We start from the raw sequence: 20,536 nt of genomic DNA, 5'->3' as shown, positions 1-20,536 counted from the left end.
TTCTTTCTCTTTTATCTTTAAAGTCAATCAATCCAATTGACTCATATTTATGACGGTTGCAGTGTCCTGTGGACACATGATTCCCTTTTGTGACCTTCTGACAAGCAAAGTCAAGATTCACTTATCTTAACTTACAACTTAACAACTGCAGCGATTCACTTAACAAATGTGCACAGAGAGTTGTAAAATGGGGCAAAACTCACAACCAATTTCTCATTTAGCAACATAAATTTGGGGCTCAGCTGTGCTTGTAAGTTGAAGACTACCTGAATATCTCACTTTAGGATATTTTTTTTAATGAAGAACATACTTTAGAAACGATTTTGTATGATTTTTTAAAAGAAGTTGTTTTAGGTAAATGCTTCTTTTCTTAATACAGCTATCCCCAATTTTTGTAAATGATATACAGGGAGCTCTTTGATTTACAGGCATTTATTTAGGGAATGTTTAAATTTGTAACAGTCTAAAAAAAGTAATTTACAACCGTTTGTCACAATTGTGACCATTATAGCACTCCCATGGTGACATGATCAAAATTCAGGCATTTAGTAACCAGCATGTATTTAAGATGGTGGCAGCATCTGGGGATCATTTCATTTCCATTTACGACGTTCCCAGCCCAGTTACTAACAACCAAAATTAGCGGGGGAAGCTGGATTTGCATAATGACCATGTGATTCACTTAACAATTGTAGTGACTCGCTTAACAACTGTGGCAAAAAAGGTCATAAGATAAGGCATGGCTCATTTAACAACCACCTTGTTTAGCAAGGGAAATTCTGCTCCCAGTTGTGGCCATAAGGGAGGACTACCTGCATCAGAGGAAGTCTAATAGACAACTTTGAGTTTTAGCAAGCAATTTTTAACATGTTACAATTGTTTATTGTAATTAATTATAATTATTGATTGATAAGATACCTGCACTTGGTCTCATACATGTATATCCTGTATCCATATAACCATCCTCTCTACCCCTTTACCTTCCAATCTGATCCCAAGCTGAATTCTACATCATTTTAGCCACTCCATGCTTCTGATGAAGTGAGGTGTGGTTCACAGAAGCTCCTGTTTTTTAATAATATTTGTTAGTCTGAAAAGATTCTGCAGTTTCATCCTGGTTTTTGGCTGCCAGAGACTTACACAGACTTATGCAGGCAAAATTATCCAAAATTAAATAGGGATACACACTAGAGCAGCGACACTATCATCTCCCTATAATTGCAATGAGTGGGAAATTCTTTCCCATTTAGAAAAATAGAGAAAGAATCAGAAGAACAATTCTAAGGTTATATTCTTCAAGTCATGAGAAGATAATATCTTTTAAATGTCAATAGTCCAATAAAACTATAAATTATTTTGCTTCATTCTTTCAGATAATATTACCATTTTCAACACACCAGATATTTTCCATTTTCTCCTTTCTTTAAGTCTTAAAACAAATAGCTCCTGGGAAACTTCTGGAAGTAGGTCATTAAAACTTGTTACAAGGTCACACGTTAAGATGATTTCTATACTATAGGCTTTACATGGCTGTTACTAGCAATGTTAAAAAAAAAATCATTTCCTGTTCTGTGTGAATTCCCATGAATCCTCACTTTTTCTCCAGGGAATAGAAGGATTGCTAGATGCTTTTTTTTGTGTTGTTCCAAACCAGACTTAAATTTTAATGCAGCAATGAAAGAAAGCCTGTTTTAAGCCTGCAGATTTTATGCACCCAATATTCAGGATGGAGCATATGTCACTACTCATAAGTAAAAAAAAAAAAAAAGCAAAATTTAGATGTTTTTTAAACAAGTAGGTCATTTGAACTCCATGCCAAGAATATTTATATAATAGCCATGTCTACCTCTATCCTCTCGTGTGAACACTTTTATATTTGTATTTCAGCTGCGATACCCCACTGTAGCATTTCTTTCAATCCAATTAAATGAATCATTATCATCATTGTCCAATTCCAGGAAGATGAAAAATGTCAGCCACATAAATATAGAAGTAACAGGATTATGTCCTCTTTCCTTTCCTTGAAGGACGCATTTGCTTTGCAGACAGCACGGTTCCCTTAATATTTTATAGTCACACATTGTGGGGGAGAAGAATCACAGCTTTAATAGTAAATTCTGCCAGGTGCTTAGAGTTAAGAAAAATTGTGAGTTGGAAGCAAAGCCTGCATGAGTAAAAAAAACCATAACATTTGTGGGGTGGGGGGGAATCCAGTTCATCTCCGTCTCACTGAATCTTTCACACAAGAGCAACAAGGGGGCTTAAGTAAGTGGGGAGTTTCATTCGGAATTAAGCAAAGGCATCTAGAGCTGACAATAATGACATTATTGGAGGGAGATCTGAATTTCTGACTCTAGCATCTAGTTATTTCTCATTAATCTCCCCTATAGAACCCAAAGTTTCCCTCATTAAATACGGTTCAGTCCACTGGCTGCATTCCCCAGTCACAAAAGACCACATGCCTCTGGTTTATTTGTTCTGTGTCTCCACAAAATTCTTCCCCATAATAAATAAGTAGCCCGGTTAGCACATGTTCCTTCAGTCATCAGAAAAATACGCTGATGGAAATTGTCCTCTCCTGATGACAAATCCTAGTAGCCCTGCCTTAATGACAAGGCTGGCTACTGGTGCTGTCTTCATAGTTTCCATGTGAGACAATTGTGCTATCTGCTGATGAGCAAAGGAACCATCAATTTGTTGTCTTTAATGAGAGGAAGGACAATGCCTGGGAAGCTTCTGCCTTTGTTCCGTACTATGGGAGCCACCTGTAATTTGACTGAGTAGTGAAGCACAGGGAGTATCAGTCTGTAAATATGCAAGGAAGCCGTTGTGTTGGCAGATGAGTATCACCCATCTTCTTAGCTCTACCAATGATCTGCTACTCCGACAGGTAGTCTTCAAGTTAAGGCCAATCATGTAGTGATTGTTTAAAGTTACCATGGACCCTGAAAAAAGGTATTTATCTGGACTCAAAAGTTTTAACGGGCACCCTTCCCATGCTCACCTGATGACATTTTGGGCACTTGGCAACTGGCCCACATTTACAGCTGTTTGCAACATTGTATCGTTACATGATTACAATTGACAACGTTTTCTGCCAGGAAGCCTATAATAAATAAACAGGAAGTTTATTTCTGATTTCCAGCACAAAACACCCATGGTGAACCATGGGTTTGCTTCACAACTGCAACATTTGCTTAACTTCCGTGGTGTTTGCTTAACAATCACTGCAAAATAGATCATAAAATCAGGCATGGTCACATGATGACCCCTTTAACAACTGACATGACTTACAATCATAGCTGCAGGTTCAACTAGAGCATTGGTTCTCAACCTGTGGGTCGGGACCCCATTTGGGGTCGAATGACCATTTCACGGGGGTCGCCAAACCACGCTGTCCGCCATTTTTTTCCCTTTTCCCTAGCTGTCCTACTCCCTCTTATTGGTGGCCACACCCACTTGGGGATCACCACAACATGGAGAACTGTATTATGGTGTCATGGCATTAGAAAGGTTGAGAACTACTGAACTAGAGTCATAAGTTGAGGACTGGCTGTAAAAAGAGAAAGAAGCCAAAACTTTGGTAAATTTCCCTCCCTCTTTCCCTGCTCTTCCTATGGCACACACATAAAGAAAAGAAACATGGGGCCGCTATCTTCTTTTTCTTTTACAATCTTCACATGAGAGCAGAAATTCCCCAGTCCTGGTTAACTATTTAGTGTTTCATTTTCTTCACTCTGATTGTAGCTGCTCACAACTTGGACCAATCAGTTAGATTTATATTTTCTTATGCTGGTCTATGACTGTAATCTTGATTTGATTTTGTAGTTGTTGTTGTAACTGTTCAGTCATGTCCAACTCTTGGTGACTTTATAGGCAAATGTTCTCCAGGCTGAATCAACCATATGGCTGGGTTGATTTGATTTTAGGCTTTCATTTAATTCTTTCAAGAACTATTTGGAATTATGTTTCTTACCATACAGGATGCTATTATTCAGTGGGGTCGATGACATCTTGCTGCCGCCAACTCACCATGAGACAGCTTGCTGCGGGACAAGAGTTACCATAACATCAAAGAAATTGTGGAATAGAATAATTAAAGAAAGGAAGGAAAAGGGGGGACAGAATGAAATGTAAATGACAAGAATTAAAATATATTTTTTATTTATTTTAAATAATTAAATTGAATTGTTAAATTGTCCTGTGGCAAATTGTCCCCTGGCGAGTTGGCCATCGTGAGTTGGTCACAGTGAGTTGGCTGTGTTGAGTTGTCCCATTCCGTATTCAGTGGACACAGGCATATCTTAGATCAGGGTCTTCAAATTTGGCCCTTTTATGACTTGTGGACTTCAACTCCCAGAATTCCTCAGCCATCGTGCCTGGCTGAGGAATTCTGGAAGTTGAAGTCCACAAGTCATAAAAGGGCCATGTTTGAAGACCCCTGGTGTAGAATGTCCTTCTTGCATACCATGGGATAAAAGCAGGAATAAGCTTGATTCCTACAAAACAAATGAGGAGGACATTGCTTCCCATTTTGATTAATACATCAGCTTCTAGACTAGCTAGAATTTTTTTTTCTTCTACTAAACTCCTATTCGTTGTAATAAAAACCAGGATGATTTGTGGTGGGACTGGGTTGAGGAAGGATGTAAATTTTGAAAATACAGAAGTTAGACTATAATTCTGTACTGGAGAATGAAGTCTAGAATATATAATTTTTGTTATAGTCAGGAATAAAGTTTTATATGTGGAAAATTGGATACTTAATTCTTAACTTTCATTCTTAGGATTGTGTTTTTGTTGTGGGTTGTATGATTTGTTTTGTTCTGGGATGGTGGTGGCAGTTTTGTTTGTTTTACTTACCATTAAAGAGGCCAAGATTTTGTGTATTCACTACTATGGCAAGATATGTAGAGTCTTCCAAGAATAAATTATCAGTTTACTGCTATTTAGAAAACATGAGTGAAACCACACTTAAATACACTTTAGGGCAAAAAAATGTGATTTATAGACAGTTTAGAATTAATGATATTCTGGCAACACTTTGAAATAAGAAGCACATCATAAACCTTGGGTGATTAATGTTCACAGTATATTATTTCCTAAGGTATTCCCTTTGCAATAACAATAATTACCTCAAACATTTGCAATGATGGTATATTAAGGAAATACTCGTGCCTGGGTTGTTCTGCTGACGTTCTCAAAATACTGCTTGAAGCTCATTCCCTTGTCTACAATTAATCCCTAGTAAGCAGCTGAAGGATTGAAACCAGAATTGTTTAATTTTAATTTAATTTTAATTGTCACCCAACAATTAAGTCAAAATGTTGCGGGTTTAGCATTGAAGCTTGGATACATCTGGTTGAATAGCTTAGTAATAATTTACAGTGTTGACTTTAACTCCAGGGCCCAATTTACTGACCCTGTTTGCTCCATTTTGTGGATCTGTGGCAGGAGGAGAAGCAATCTGCTTCATCTCGCAATGTAGCCAAAGCCTCTGATAAACCTTACTTAAGGATTAACTAGTTTCTTGGCTTCAGTAGATTTTTCCTTCTCCAACATTTTCTCCTTAGCTCACCTGATTGTTTCTATTGCTGACTCTCATTGTCACTGTGGAAGAGAATATTGGATTAAGGAGCTTGATCCAGTATTTCTATTTATGTTCTTAAGATCCAAATTTGCCTTCTTTTTTAAAAATTTGCCTTCTTATTTAAAACAAACAAACCTATTGGGGGGGGGGTCCCTACTGAATCTGTTGGAGAAAGAAATATTCAGCAGTAGGTTTAGGCCCCTGTAGCTTCCTGCTCACATAACACTAAAGGTTTGTCTTTTTTTTTCTGAATTTTTGTTTTCTTTTTACAGTTTACTTGAAAAATTTGCAAAAGAGATGCTGTGCTCTCAAATGCCCAGAGTCACTTTCCATGAGATGGGCCATCATATAAATTTGATTAACAAACAAACAAATAAATAAAAATGTTTAATATGAAGAACTTTTTCTTTTAACTCAATGTGATCTATTCCTGTGGAATCAGGTAAGGTGCTATTTGGCCTTCTAAAATGGTTGGAGTTAAAATTGTTAATACATATTCCCTCAAATGATTCTCATCTGCAATTTAATATTGAGGTCTTAAAAAAGAAAAAGTACAAAGCTGACTAACTTTACTGTTATGGCCCATAAGCCCACAAAAGAAGAATGGTAAAGAATGATTCCAATCTAATACCGACTTAATTAAAACTATTGGAAAAACCTGCAGAGAGCTTTAAAATAAAACAAAATATCCATCACAAAATATTCCTTAGTGATATTCAAGTTGCCTTCCTGGGGGTGCTTCCCAGCCTACTTTGAAAGAGATTTTTATTGCCATATTGTATTGCAATCTCCAGGCTTTTAATAACTTGCAAATAATGAGGACGAATCGCTTAAATCCCCTCCGCACAAATTTATGCTTATATTAGCAGACGTTCTGTACATTTCCCTGCAAATAGTCTAATTCTTTCTAATCCTCTTATAGAAATTATATTCATACTTATTGGCATTAAAGAAGTATTGTTGGTGTTTGCTATTTATTCGGTAAAGACTTCTTTAATGCAAATTGACTAAAATACCTGGAGGTGCTTTATTTATGAACATTTGGAAAGTCAGCTCTATTAAAGGGATGGTGGGGTTTGCCCGGTGCACCCTGGCACCGATCCCAAGCTTTGCATTTGACCCAGGAAGCACACTATTTCACTGCTCTATATGTAAAGGGAATCCATCATGTTTCAAGGGAAAAGGTGTGATGTGTCAAAATCTAAACCAGGGCTTTTCAACCTGTTCACCCATTGTACCACTTTTAAGATATGGCAACATCCAAATACCACCAGTCGTCTAGCAAGGTGTCAAAAACTTGATAACCAAAAAAAAAAAGGAAAAAGTGATAAAGAACAGGTAGTCCTCAACTTACAACAGTTCGCTTAGTGACTGTTCGAAGTTACAATGGTACTGAAAAAAGTGCCCCCCAAGCCACAGCCAAGCAAGACGGTGCCCGCTCAGCGGCGCTCTTCCTCCTGTCCAAGGTTTTCATTGTTGTGAGCATTTCTGTTGAGGATTGGCAGTGGGGGTGGGGTGGGGGTGTTTGGTTTTTATTCCCCCCATCTGCTGGGTAGTTGCAGCTGGTTTTGGTCACTTCACATGACCCTGGGACACTGTGACCATCATAAATATGAATCAGTTGCCAGGCATCTGAATGTAAATCACAAGACCCTGGAGATGCTGCAACATTCCAGCTGATCGGTGTTTCTTCTGGGCTCAGCAGAAGCATCAGGATCAGTGCTACTTTCCAGCTGATTGGGGCTTCTTCAGGGCTCAGCAGAAGCAACAGTATCAGCGCCGAGCTCCAGCTGGCGCCTGGGGCTTCCACTGAGCCCTGACAGCCCCAAAGAAGCCCCGATCAGCTGGAAAGTGGCACTGATCCTGGCGCTTCCACTGAGCCCTGACAGCCCTGCATATCCAGCTATCTCTCGCTCAGGCTTGTGCGGTGCTGCCACCGGTTCAGCTCATTCCCCTCCCCCACTACCACTTTTCTAGGATGGTCGCATACCACCTGCCAGGTGCCAATGTACCACAGGTGGTACCCGTACCACTGGTTGAAAAGCCCTGATCTAAACCATCACGGTGATTCCTGGATTCACAGTAGTATCCTTCTTGATATCTTACTTGGCTCAAAAGAAGAACACCTATATGCAAAAATGTGCATTCTTGGGGAGATCTTGTAAAAAAAGGAATACACATTGGAAGGGAATTGCACAGAAAAAAAATTACATTTGGGAACATGGTGCGCTAAAGAGCAGAGACTGGGAAAATGTGTGCAAGTATGCCTTTGCTAAAGAAAAAATGCCGATGAAATGTGTCTATTAGGAAATGTTAATGAGATAATAAAGACATTTTTGTATGCTTTAAGGATAATTTTCAGAAAATTCAGGGGAATGGGCACATCTTGATTGTATGACACTCTGATATGAATTGGAATTAGCTCCCATCTGCATGCCCCTAGCAGCATCAAGGAATAAAATAGAAACCCACATTACTGCACTTAGGAATCCCTAGAGGTTAAAGAATTAGCAGTAATGTTTTTCTAAGTACAGCCAAGGATAGAGTCAATTCTTTTGGGGGGGGGTTGATGTTTTGACAGAAATGGATTTAATTTGCACTTTCGGAATTAACCTGGAACAAAGTTATCTCTTGGCTTTTGCTGTTTCCCAGATTGACAATTAGAAAAGAAATGTATTGTGTACTTTAGGAAACAAATGCGGACAAAATTAACACACACACAAAAAAAAACCCTGTGCTTTACTGTGTACAAAAAGGTATGCAGTCAAAGAAAATGCTTACAAAAATGTGTATATTGTGGGATAATATATAGAAATGCATTAAAGCTGAATAACCCCTCCAAAAGTGCTCTACAATTGATGTACAAAGACTCTCTCTTTCCATTATTAAAGCAGACCTGGTTGTGCAACTGCTTTAGAAGCCGCTCCTGGTTGTTTCAACAACCTCTTCCAACCTTGTTGGGTGGGGAAAAAATATTAATACACATTCCAAAGGAAATATTTCAAAGGATTTGCACTAATTATTGCACTAATTATTATGCATCTGCATTCAAGATTCTCCTTCAGGTCATGTGGACTCTACCTAGTGACATTCTAATTCTATAGCATTAACAGTTTAATGATAATAATGTTTAAGAAGGAACACACAAGCCTGGATGTTAGAAGATTGTTGTAAACTTAGGAGTGCCACTATGTACTAATATACCTAATTTTCTCTAAATAATTATAATTCCAGCCTCTTCTGGTTTTTGTTTCTTTTTTTAAAAAAAAAACATGGGCTGTTTCAGTGTTAATGTTATAAAGAGAATATAGTTGGAAAATATTGTTCCTTTCCCTCTGCAAATTGAAAATGCAGTCATAAAATGTATTATTTTAATCACAGAAACAAAAAAAGATACAGTACTGAAAGTAATATAAGTCCTAAATCTTGGGTGTAGAAAATTCCCGACATATTTTGCCAATGAATCTTCAGAGAGGGAAGATTATTTTCCACTCATTTGTTTCAGCACCCTTACATAATTCAACTTTTTAAATTTAATTTGGGATGCCATAGCATGTCAAATGGATTGGTATGGTGATTAAGTCTATTACATTTGTAAGTCACACCCAATACAAACCGGGAGTCCAGCCAGAGTGATTTAGATGAAGGTTGCAATGAGGCAATCTACTTTTGCATGCAGTCTTAATTGGGTCTCCAGATAGGGAAGTTTTTGAATAAGGAAAACAAACAGGTATAGTTCTAGGTTTTAATGGAAAAGATAAACAAACAAAAGGGAAGTTGCATCGTTTTCCTGTTTGTCTTTTTTGTTGTTGTTAGTTGCGAAGTCGTGTCCGACCCATTGCGACCCCATGGACAACTTTCCTCCAGGCCTTCCTGTCCTCTACCATCTTCTGGAGTCCATTTAAGCTCACGCCTACTGCTTCAGTGACTCCATCCAGCCACCTCATTCTCTGTCGTCCCCTTCTTCTATTGCCCTCTATCTTTCCCAGCATTAGGTTCTTCTCCAGTGAGTCCTTCCTTCTCTTTAGGTGGCCAAAGTATTTGAGTATCATCTTCAGGATCTGGCCTTCTAAAGAGCAGTCAGGGTTGATCTCCTCTAGGACTGATCGGTTTGATCGCCTTGCAGCCCAGGGGACTTGCAGGAGTCTTCTCCAGCACCATAGTTCAAAGGCCTCAATTCTTTGGTGCTCAGCCTTGTCTTTTAGATGTGATCAAAGTCAAACTCCAGTCATCTCTTTGCCTAATCCCATTGAACCTAAATTGACCCTTTCTCCCTCAGACACCACCCTGGCTGCAATTCCATTTAAAACAAAGAAGAGAAACCTCCTCAATGGTTCAGTCCAAGGTGAACCCTGACTAGCAGGTTGAACATAGAATATGCCCAACCTTCCATCCTATATCAGCTGATAACCTCAACATTCCATCTCCTTTAACAATGGATTTCCTCAGCTCTGTTGCCTTCCTGAAAGGCTCATTTTGCCTAACAATAGGACTACCACAGATTAAAGATAAAGACCTACCTAGGTTCCCCAAACTGAACAGTCAATTAGATCGTTAGGATTTCCCACCTTGTAGCCTTCAACTTGCACAAAAAGAAAACTTTGTTTCTCCATTGTTCAGGGTCCCTCTTTCTTGAATGCAGGCACCCAACAATCATCCTGGCAATTCAGTCTGAATCTAAACATAACTAATGTATTAAAGGCTACATTAAGCTTGACTCCCATATAAATTTCAAGTATGTATGATAAGTGGTGGCACAGTGGTTAGAATGCAGTATTGCAGGCTGGCTCTGCCCATAGTCAGGAGTTTGATCCTTATTGACTCAAGGTTGACTCAGCCTTCCATCCTTCCGAGATCAGTAAAACAAGAACCCAAATTGTTGGGGGCAATATGCTGACTCTGTAAACCGCTTAGAGAAAGTTGTAAAGTACTATGGAGTGGTGTATATAAGTCTAAAGGCTATTGCTATTGCTATATGTAAGAAAAAAGTGGATTCTTGATACTATTTCAAAATCTATCCGTGAGCATCTGGATGTTTAGAACAGCTCTTGGGTAGATTGAAATCAGCCTTTCCATCATGTGTGGCCCCGCAGTTATCATAGGAAGGTATGCTGTCTCTGAATTTGGATGTTCTACTATATTAACACCTTTGATAGATTTATCTTTGAAGTTTTCCTAATCCTCTTTTAAGTCCGCAAACACTTTCTCTGGACTACAATTCTTATAGCTGAAACTGTATCCTTTAATACCTACGAAAGGAGTGCAGAAAGAGAAAGGGGGAAAAAAGCTCCAAAGAATATAAATCTATTATGAAAATTTCTCCCAGGAAACAAGCATTGGCAGTGAAGTACAAAAGGGTAGAAAAGGTTATCCTAGTCCCACACTGCTGTCAATATTTTTCAAAGGTATAAACAAAAATGGATGTAAACATTTTTCCAATTTGTGATTCACCAGTCAATAAAGAGAAAATGCTAATCATACTAATTTCCTCCTTCCAGAGAGAGAATATATCAGTAATCTATTAACATGCAAGGGCCAACAGGGTTAAGCTGTTCAAACACTGTCATTGATTCCGCCTTTTCCCTGTGTTGCTTTCTCCTCCTCACTCAATGGGTACCAAGTCACACTCCTTAGCAGTTTGTGCTGTAAAAGTTTGCTCCCTGGAGAGACTCTGCAGTTAAGACATTAATTACAATATTTGACTAATCAGCAGCAGGAGTCTGGAGGGGTCCAAAGCTGAATGACAAATGCCAATATCTACTCTAAGGGTTGTTGGATCAACAAGCCAATACAGAGAAACTGATCCATCATTTTGTCACAAATTCCCAGAGCTATTTCCGAAGCCTGCCAATTAAAAAAAAATGTAATCACTCTACATCATTCATCAGCCATTACAAGATACATGATAAATGGGGGCCCTCTCCCCCCCCACTGTTCAGCATCTGATGTCTGCGCAGACACATGCTTTCAGGTGATATTGTATGGTGTTTTAGTCCAGGAAATGAAGAGGAAAAGAACTCATTTATATTATTATATATTTTATCAGGATTGGTTAACTCTGGGTGGCTTCCATAATTCAAAGGCAATGAAGAAGAAAAATATGCAAACAGTACAGTGCATGGTACAAATGTGTGATATGGTACAAGTAAGTATGGTATAAATACGTTCCCATCTACAAACCTGAGGAAAGTATGTTCAATGACGATGTTTAATTCATACGGATTTTTTTGTTACAGCAGCTCCAGAATTTGTACTGTTTACATTTCTAACTACCCACAAACATACTGTTTGAACTTTAGATGTTTGATTCCTTCTGCAGGAATGGGGTTTACAAAAGCTGCCATCTCTTCCCATTAAAAAAGAGGAACTGAAGTGAATGTGCAAATTCCATCCAACAGCCATCTTCATTATCACCAGTTATCAGTCAAAAGAATTCACTTGAATCTCCTCCCCTCCCATCAGCTCTCTCTCAATGAGAGATTTTGCTCTAGAATGGTTTTCCAAAGAGAAGGGAATAGCAGTCAGATGCTTATGGGTGGGATGTTGAGTCCTTGTACTTCATTTATTACAAAGTGGCCAGGAAGTCTGTGAGGATGTCTTTCAGCCTTTTCCAAAGAGGTATGTAGCCTCTTTAATTTTGTAGTCCAAAGGCAGGCATCTTAATGGAACACTTAGGTCACAGGTCGGCAACCTGCGGCTCCGGAGCCGCATGCGGCTCTTTGAGCCTTCCCCTGTGGCTCCCAGCCTCCTCCCTTTGCTGCGTCTCTGCAGGAAGCAGGAAGGCCAGGAGAGAGCTAGCTAGCCCAGCTAGGCTGACTCAGGAATTCTGGGAGTTGAAGTCCATGAGTCATAAAAGAGACGAGGTTGTCTACCCCTGAGCTTGTTGGACAACAGCTTGAAGCTTGCCAGGTGAGCAGCAGATAGGAGAGGAGGGGAGAAAGAGAGAGAGGGAGGGAGGGAGGGAGAGAGAGAAAGAGAGAGAAAGAAAGAGAGAGGGGGAAAAGGAGTGGCAGACCAAGGGCAGATAGAGAGGGAGGGAGGGAGAGAGACAGAGAGAGAGAGACCCTTTTGACATCTAAAATGAAGATAACACTGCATATATCCTTTTTTTACCTGTGTGTGTGTGTGTATATGTATGTGTGTGTGTGTGTGTGTGTGTGTGTGTGTGTATATATATACACACATACATATACATACACACACACACACACACATACACACAAACACACACAAACACACACAAACACACACACACCTATAATAAAGGTAAAAAAGGATATATGCAGTGTTATCTTCATTTTAGATATCAAAAGGGTTTTGTGGCTCCCAGTGTTTTGTTTTTGGTGGGAAACGGGTCCAAGTGGCTCTTTAAGTGTTTTGGGTTGCCTACCCCTGACTTAGGTGGATAGGATATATTATCCATTTAGATCCACTTACAGTATCATGAGAGCCAATTTCGTATTGTTATTAAGGCATTGGACTAGAAACTGTCTGATGGTCCCACTTTAGGCATGAAGTCAGCTGGGTGCCTAGGGCCAGTCACTCTCTCTCAGTCTTAGAAAAGAGGCAATAGCAAACCATGTTTTAAAAATCTTGTCAAGGAAACATAGAATCATAGGGTTGGAAAAGACCTCAGAGGTCTTCTAATCCAGCCCTCCGCTCAAGATAGACCTTATACCGCTCCATATAAGCATCTTCAGAAGCTATATAACTCCCTGCTCAAGGCAAGGGGCCTTATATTATCCTGGTCAAATGGTTGTCCCATTTATTTTTGAAAACCTTAAGTGATGGAGCATTCACAATTTCAGGAGGCAAGCTATTGCGTTAATTGCTATCACTGTGAGAAAATTTCCCCCTACTTCTAGTTTCAATCTCTTTAACCATCTTCCACCCATTAATTTTTGTTCTGCCTTCTGATGCTTGCCAGGAGTAAAAAAAAATGAAAATTCACACACATAAAAATATACTCCTAAAGACAGCATTTATATTGGCAAAATTAAGGGGGATGTAGCCCACGAGAACTGATGAAAAGTTTGATGCGATCTCCCATTTGTGCTGCAGACAACAGGGCACAGGAAATTTATATAACTAAAAAAAATGGGAATATTTGAGGACTTAGATCCATATTGACTTCCATTGTGAAGTCATTTAATTTATACTTCTTACATTCATGTGCTTATCCAGCTGTCTAGGCTTTCACAGATAGGGCAAACTGTTTAAATGGCAGATTCAATATTTCCTGGGGGAATGCATTCTAAATTTATTTATTTATTTATCAAATTTATATGCTGATCATTTCGTGGTGCGAGGCAATGTAATAAAACATGTGGAAATAAAACAATTACAAAATATAAAAACAGAATAAAATTACAGGAGATCGCATTGCACTCGTGTGGGAAGCACCGAGGCGCTTCCAGGTTGAAAGGATTAGCTAGTGACATCACTGTTGCCCTAGGGACGCCCAGTTTGGAGCTACTTTCACGTCCCCACCAGGAGCTGGAGCGAAGGACAGGTGCTCACCATGTCCCATGGCAGCACTCCGGACTTGAACATCAGCTTGCTAACCTCTAACTCAACATCCTAACCATGCAAGCCACTGTGTTTCTATTTGTTGTTGTTGTTGTTAGTTGCGAAGTTGTGTCATATATATATGCAGAAGCTATATTTATATACTTAAATACAATTTTATGTGAATTTCCATGCAGCATTTAATGCAAAAAGATAATAGAGAAAAAGTATGAACCATTGCATGCAGCATCAACACGAAACAGAAACAGACTGTTCATATAGATTTATTTCAGGAGTGTGATGTGCGATGAGAGACATAGCCATTCATGGGCCCTAGCAAGTTGGCCCACATGGGAAAGAGTTTTTATGGGTAGAGAAAACTAGCTTCAGTTGCCAACCTCATCCCTGACCCTGCAACAGAGGAATGGCAGTTCCCATGTAATAGCCCACCAGCGACATCTGCAGCCACAACAGATGATTATGTTACTGAGGACAGATGGACATCATCTTTTCTGCTCTGCTATCACACTGGATGGGATGTTAATAATCATGGTTGTTTCTCCCCCACCACCCCACCTAAATAGATAGGATGTTACTGACAACTTTGACAGAAATAACCTATTGTGTTCTCCATTGCTTAGTTCAGCGTTGCTATCACTCAAATGTCTCTCAGTGGGCACTGAAGCATATTGGACCAACCTTAAGCAAAACGCACTTTACAGAGAGCTGCTTCTGTTCAGGTTCCAGCCCTGTGCAAAAGGAACAGGTGGGGAAAAGCCTTAGAGAATATTTTCATCCAAGCAAACTTCTTCTGCATGTTACAATTTTTTTTTTTTAAAAAAATATTTTTTAAATGCATGTATCCTTGGAGACCTATTCAGTTGAAATGTGAATTGGGTTTTCCATATTTACATTCTGAATGAATAGGAATCTGAGAGAAGAATTAAAATTCATCAGGCAAGAACCTAAAGTGGAACTCTGTAATCTAGGTATTGTTTTTAATGTTTTTATAGTGATTAGTAGTGATGAGCAAGAGAGCAGGCAAGCATTTCCTTTGAACATCTAAAATAAAATAAAATAAAATAAAACCACCATCTAGAATTACTTGTAATCACTTATATAAATCTTCATAGAATAAACAAACAATAATAAACATACAGGAGACCTTGAAAACCTAACAGCCAATGTTTTACAGGTAATGTGGAAATGTGTAATTTGGAATGATAAGTAAAGACTAAAATAGGTAATCAAATTATGTAAACAAAATATCCAGTTAGAATCCACAAAGGAGACCCTATAAAAATCAACAACTCTAAGAAAAGATTTTTAAAAAATCCCTGAAATTGAGTTATTATTATAGCTATCCTATATGTATTGTACAATAACCATTTGCTAATCAAAATCCAAAATATTTTAATGAATAAAGCTGAAAGGAATCTATATTCTAAATCAGTGGTTCTCAACCTTTCTAATGCCGTGACCCCATAATATAGTTCCCCATGTTGTGGTGACCCCCAACCACTTATACATCACCGGGTGCCAGGGGCGTTGCCAAAGAAAATGGGAAAAAAATGGCGGACAGCCTTGTTTGGTGACCCCCGTGAAATGGTCGTTTGACCCCAAATGGGGTTCCAACCCACAGGTTGAGAACCACTGTTCTAAATAGTGTTCAACTGTGCAAAGGGAAGGGAACAAAGCATCCATATATATAGTAGCATGTACAAACACTTTATTAGGTGTTCTACTACAACCTCAATCCAACATATCCATTCCATTTTTTCTAAATCTTGTCTGAAGATCTCTTAAACATCTGGAGCAGATGAGGGGCACAGCTGGATGGAGAATCCAATCCGTTGGGCGGGGTGTGTGTACACAGTCTGAATATGTACTATCCTATTCTTTGATAGCTGAAATTGCAAATCTATTTGTTTTCCTCTGTGTGCAGGAAAGAGTTGTGGCTCAGCTGCAAATCCCAACATCCTGAAAATTCACCTTATTTGGAGCTTACCTGACTAAGGGTAAAATAAATGAAATACTATTTCTGGTAGCTTTTAGTAGACTTTTGCTGATTAGGACAAATGATGATTTTTTTATAATTATTGGTAAGGGATGAAATATAGGAAGAAGAGATTCCCATAAAAAGAAGTTTATTTATTTATTATTATTGAAATATTATAGAACAAGTTAAGTTACTGAAATTGTTTATACTTGTCTGGAGGAATGGGAGAGTCATCTTTTATATAAACATTTTTTCTTTTATATTTTTTTTTACTTTTTTTCTCTTTTCTCAGTTTGTCTTTGCTTCTATTGTAATTTTTATGTATTTATTATGTAAATACAGTAAATTTATAAACATACTATACTATAAATACATTTGTAATATAATGTATATTAGAAATATATTTATATTTGTAAATTTGACCAAAATTATGTTTTAAAAAGATGCTTGCTGTATTTGGACTTGGACATATTCCATGTCAGGAGTCATATTCCAAAGCACCCTTGAAAGAAATGGCACATTTTAAGTAAATAATTTTAAAAATATATTCAATTTATTTAAAAATTCAAATAATTTGAAAATTCTTTATTTCAAATTCTTTTGCTAAAAAATAAAGGAAATGCAATGGAGTGATGGGGAAGGACAAGTTTTTGTCTATCTGTACTGAAAAAAAACTCCCCAGCAGTCCAGACATCCAGTTAGGCTGCTGGACTTTTAATGATATGATTATATTATGTAAAAAGTAGGAAATCTGGTTCTGTGGTGTTTTATTTTTATTAATATGTGCCTTCAGGTTCTTTAAAGTTCCCTTTCCCTGCAAAGGAAAACCTTTTTTTATCACATTCTCTCTGGGGGTTTTCAAGTCACTTTAACATTTATTTTGCTCATTGGGAGTTACTTTATTATTGTGAGGTAACAAAGGATTTTATTACTGTTGTGGTTTCTGTCTTCTTTCGGCCTGTCTGGCTGCTCAGTCTGAAAATGTTCAATGGAAAGAGCTCCCTTGTATCTTTCTTGTTAGGGATGTAATGTTGTTTTCCATCAGATGGTATGAGAATAACCACAGTCTAATGGATTAAGGGAGCTCGTATTTTGAATAACCTGCTGACTTGTTAGAACTACTAGAGTCTCTTAAGTTAGAGCAGCCTGCTGGCTAGTTGAGCTCTGTTAAGAACGGCCTCTCTAATAAATGCCAGTGGTGATATTTATGTGGACTGGAGACTAGGAGTTTCTTTCTTTGGAATGCAGCTTGGTTGAAGAAAACAGATTTTATGCGGCTGGATGTAAAAATTCAAGTATAAAGCTTAGGATACCCTGGGAGAATTGATAAGAGTTTGGGAAGGAATGCTATTAGTCACACAAGTGACCTTTTTCATCCAGTTGTAGGTTGTTTTATCTCTGCTCCAATTCCCTCCCTCTTTTGTTTGCTCAGACTGTTTACCAGTTGCTGAGCTGAAGGTAAATCTCAAGCTCATGTAATTTGCTGCAGTTAAATTATTGTCTCAGATCCTCACTTTGTTGCTTTTATTAGAATAAGCAGTCTTTTGTGGAGTGTTCCCTATTGATCTGGAATCTAGCATCATGTATGCCAAAACCACACAAGATTAATGGGAAAAGGATTTTTCCTATTCAGCACTACCCACATTCCAGTTGGTAACAGCATGAATATCTTCCTGGAGGGAACTCTTTTCATCTAAAGAATAATCTCATCTAGACCCCAAACACAAGATGGGACAATGGAGAACCAAAGGGATGGTTTGACAAGCTGTTGTGCACTTTGATGGCAACCTTGCTTGCTTTCTCCTTACCCAAGAAATGAAGAAGATGAAGAAGTTCTCCTTACCCAAGAAATGAAGAAATGAAGACGTTCTCATTCAATACTAGTTTTTATATCAATTCCTCTAGCAGTGTAACCATTACAAATAATGGTTCTAGATATTCTTTGAATCCAGTGCCAATATATTATAGAAACCATAATATTTATAATACAACATTCTAGGTAATTTTAACATTTTCTCTGGCAAAAAAAGGCAATAGGAAAAATTGTTTCAAGACTTGAAACAATATCAAATGATTGATTAGTTATTGAAGTAAGTCCTGAGTGTTCCTGGAATATCCCTGCTATGGTTTGAAAGAAATTTGCTCACCATCCAGTGATTCAAATCAGATTAGCTAACTGCAACCTGTCCTCAATTCTCTGAATACTAATAGATTCATTGTATCCCTTTCAAAAGTGCTTGTTACTCTAATTTATATGAGCAGTTTTGTAAGATTTGCACCTGAACTATAACATCTGGGACTAACTAGGCAAAGGCTAATTCAAAGCTAGGTCTAATTTGGAGAGTCAAACTGGCTTCTGTGCTTACTGAGTCACCTGTCTAGACAACAGCAATCAAATAAAGAGTCAAAAGCATACAGAGAAGTCAACAAGCATCCCAGAGTTCATCCATGACATTCAGCAGGTACATTGTCAGCACAGTCCAGAAGCAGAGTCTAAGGTCAGACCCAAACCAGGGAATTGAAAATAAGATAATTAAGGAGCATAATTAGCAACCGACAGCTAAGAGACACTGGGATTCCATCCATGCTCCACTTGACACTATTTAAATCTTCTATAGAAATGGCTAATTGACAATAGATTTTTGTGAGAAACCCCTTGGTGTTTGCTATAATACAATAGTGCCCCTAAAGCATCTGGTCAATTGATCACATGTTGACGCTTGAGTAGCTTCCATTTCCCAGAAAAGTATCTTGCAATTTTCCCATTTATATCATGAAAACTAGGATTGTGCCATTATCATTTCACCAACAATCATTAGGAAGATGGATTTGGTTGCTAGATAATCCCTGGTTTGTTGACTAGACCAGAAGTATCAAAGACATAGTATTTTGCTTGATCGGACAATTCCACCTTATTCTCTTTGTTCTGTAAGAACCAGGGCTGATAGTGGTTGTGCTGCCTAACAACATCCAAATAAGAGAGTCACCTTATTTCTTTCCAAACATTCTGTCTGCAAGGAGCCATAATATGTGTTGAAACCCAAGATCTTATTGAAGAAATTTGGCTAGCCCGGTGTTTCTCAACCTTAGCAACTTGAAGATGGGTGGACTTCAACTCTCAGAATTCCCAGCTTTGGAAGTTGAAATCCAGACCTCTTAAAATTGTCAAAGTTGAGAAACACTGGCTAGATTGACCCCACTGATTTTATGAATTTTGTATATAGGTAGTTGTCCCTTTATGACCAATATTGGGTTCAGAATTTCTGCTGCAGCAAAGTGATGGCTAAGTGATCTGTGCTCAATTTTTTTGCCATTGTTATTAAGGAATTTTTATAGTTGTTAAATGAATCATGTGGTCATTAAGCCAATCTGGCTTTCCCCATTGTCTTTGCTTGTTACTTTTTCCACTCTTGTAACTTCAGTTGCTAAACCAATGATTGTAAGTCAAGGGCTATCTGTATGCAATTGTTACATTCCTCTATATTTCCCTTTTTCCTGTGAACCTCTTTCTTTATTTAACAACAAGAGAGTTTCTTGTTAAAACATTCTCTTTGTGTAAGATCATATAGTTACACCAGCCATTCCTGGTCTTTAAGAATTGACACAATATTTGTTGTTCTGTATTTCTGGGCTTTTAGCAGGAAGATTCAAAGCAGGGGTCTTCAAACGTGGCCCTTTTATGACTTGTGGACTTCAACTCCCAGAATTCCTCAGCCAGCATGTCTAGCTGAAGAATTCTGGGAGTTGAAGTCCACAAGTCATAAAGGGGCCACGTTTGAAGACCCCCTGATTCAAAGCATGCATTCTTTTACTTTTCCTGGTCAGAAAGCTGAGCTCCTTAGAAAAAGAGCTAAAAGATCTCTAGCTAGGTAGCTAGGTATGTGAGGACATTCAGTTTTGCCTATTATATGTTTTCCTAGGCAACCTCTGGCAGATGAGATTTGCTAGTGCAGTTTCGAATTATTTCCCTTATCTGTTTTGCTCCAGCCATACTCATAAATGATCTTTGATTACTAAAGAACTCTATAGTAACTGCAGTTATAGCTTTATATTTACTGGCCACCATTACCAATGAGATGCACAGTTTCTTCATTAGTCTTTTAAAAATGGGGCAGGGGGAATCCCTCAGTTCCCAACACTTCCCCTACCTATATCAGTAATATGGAATAGAATAGAATAGAATAGAATAGAATAGAATAGAATAGAATAGAATAGAATAGAATAGAATAGAATAGAATAGAATAGTTGGAAGGGACTTTGGAGGTCTTCTAGTCCAATCCCCTGCTCAAGCAGGAAACCCTATACTATTTCAGACAAATGGTTGTCCAATCTCTTCTTAAAAACCTCCAGTGTTAGAGCATTCACAACTTGTTCCATTGATTAATTGCTCTAACTGTCAGGAAATTTCTTCTTAGTTCTAGGTTGCTTCTCTCCTTGAT

Source organism: Crotalus tigris, unplaced genomic scaffold (assembly GCF_016545835.1).
Source record: "Crotalus tigris isolate CLP2741 ecotype Arizona unplaced genomic scaffold, ASM1654583v1 scf7180000018101.4720394464:4744507, whole genome shotgun sequence".
NCBI classification, from domain to species: Eukaryota; Metazoa; Chordata; class Lepidosauria; order Squamata; family Viperidae; genus Crotalus; species Crotalus tigris.
The sequence above is the reverse complement of the archived record's forward strand: the minus strand, read 5'-3'. Positions refer to the sequence as shown.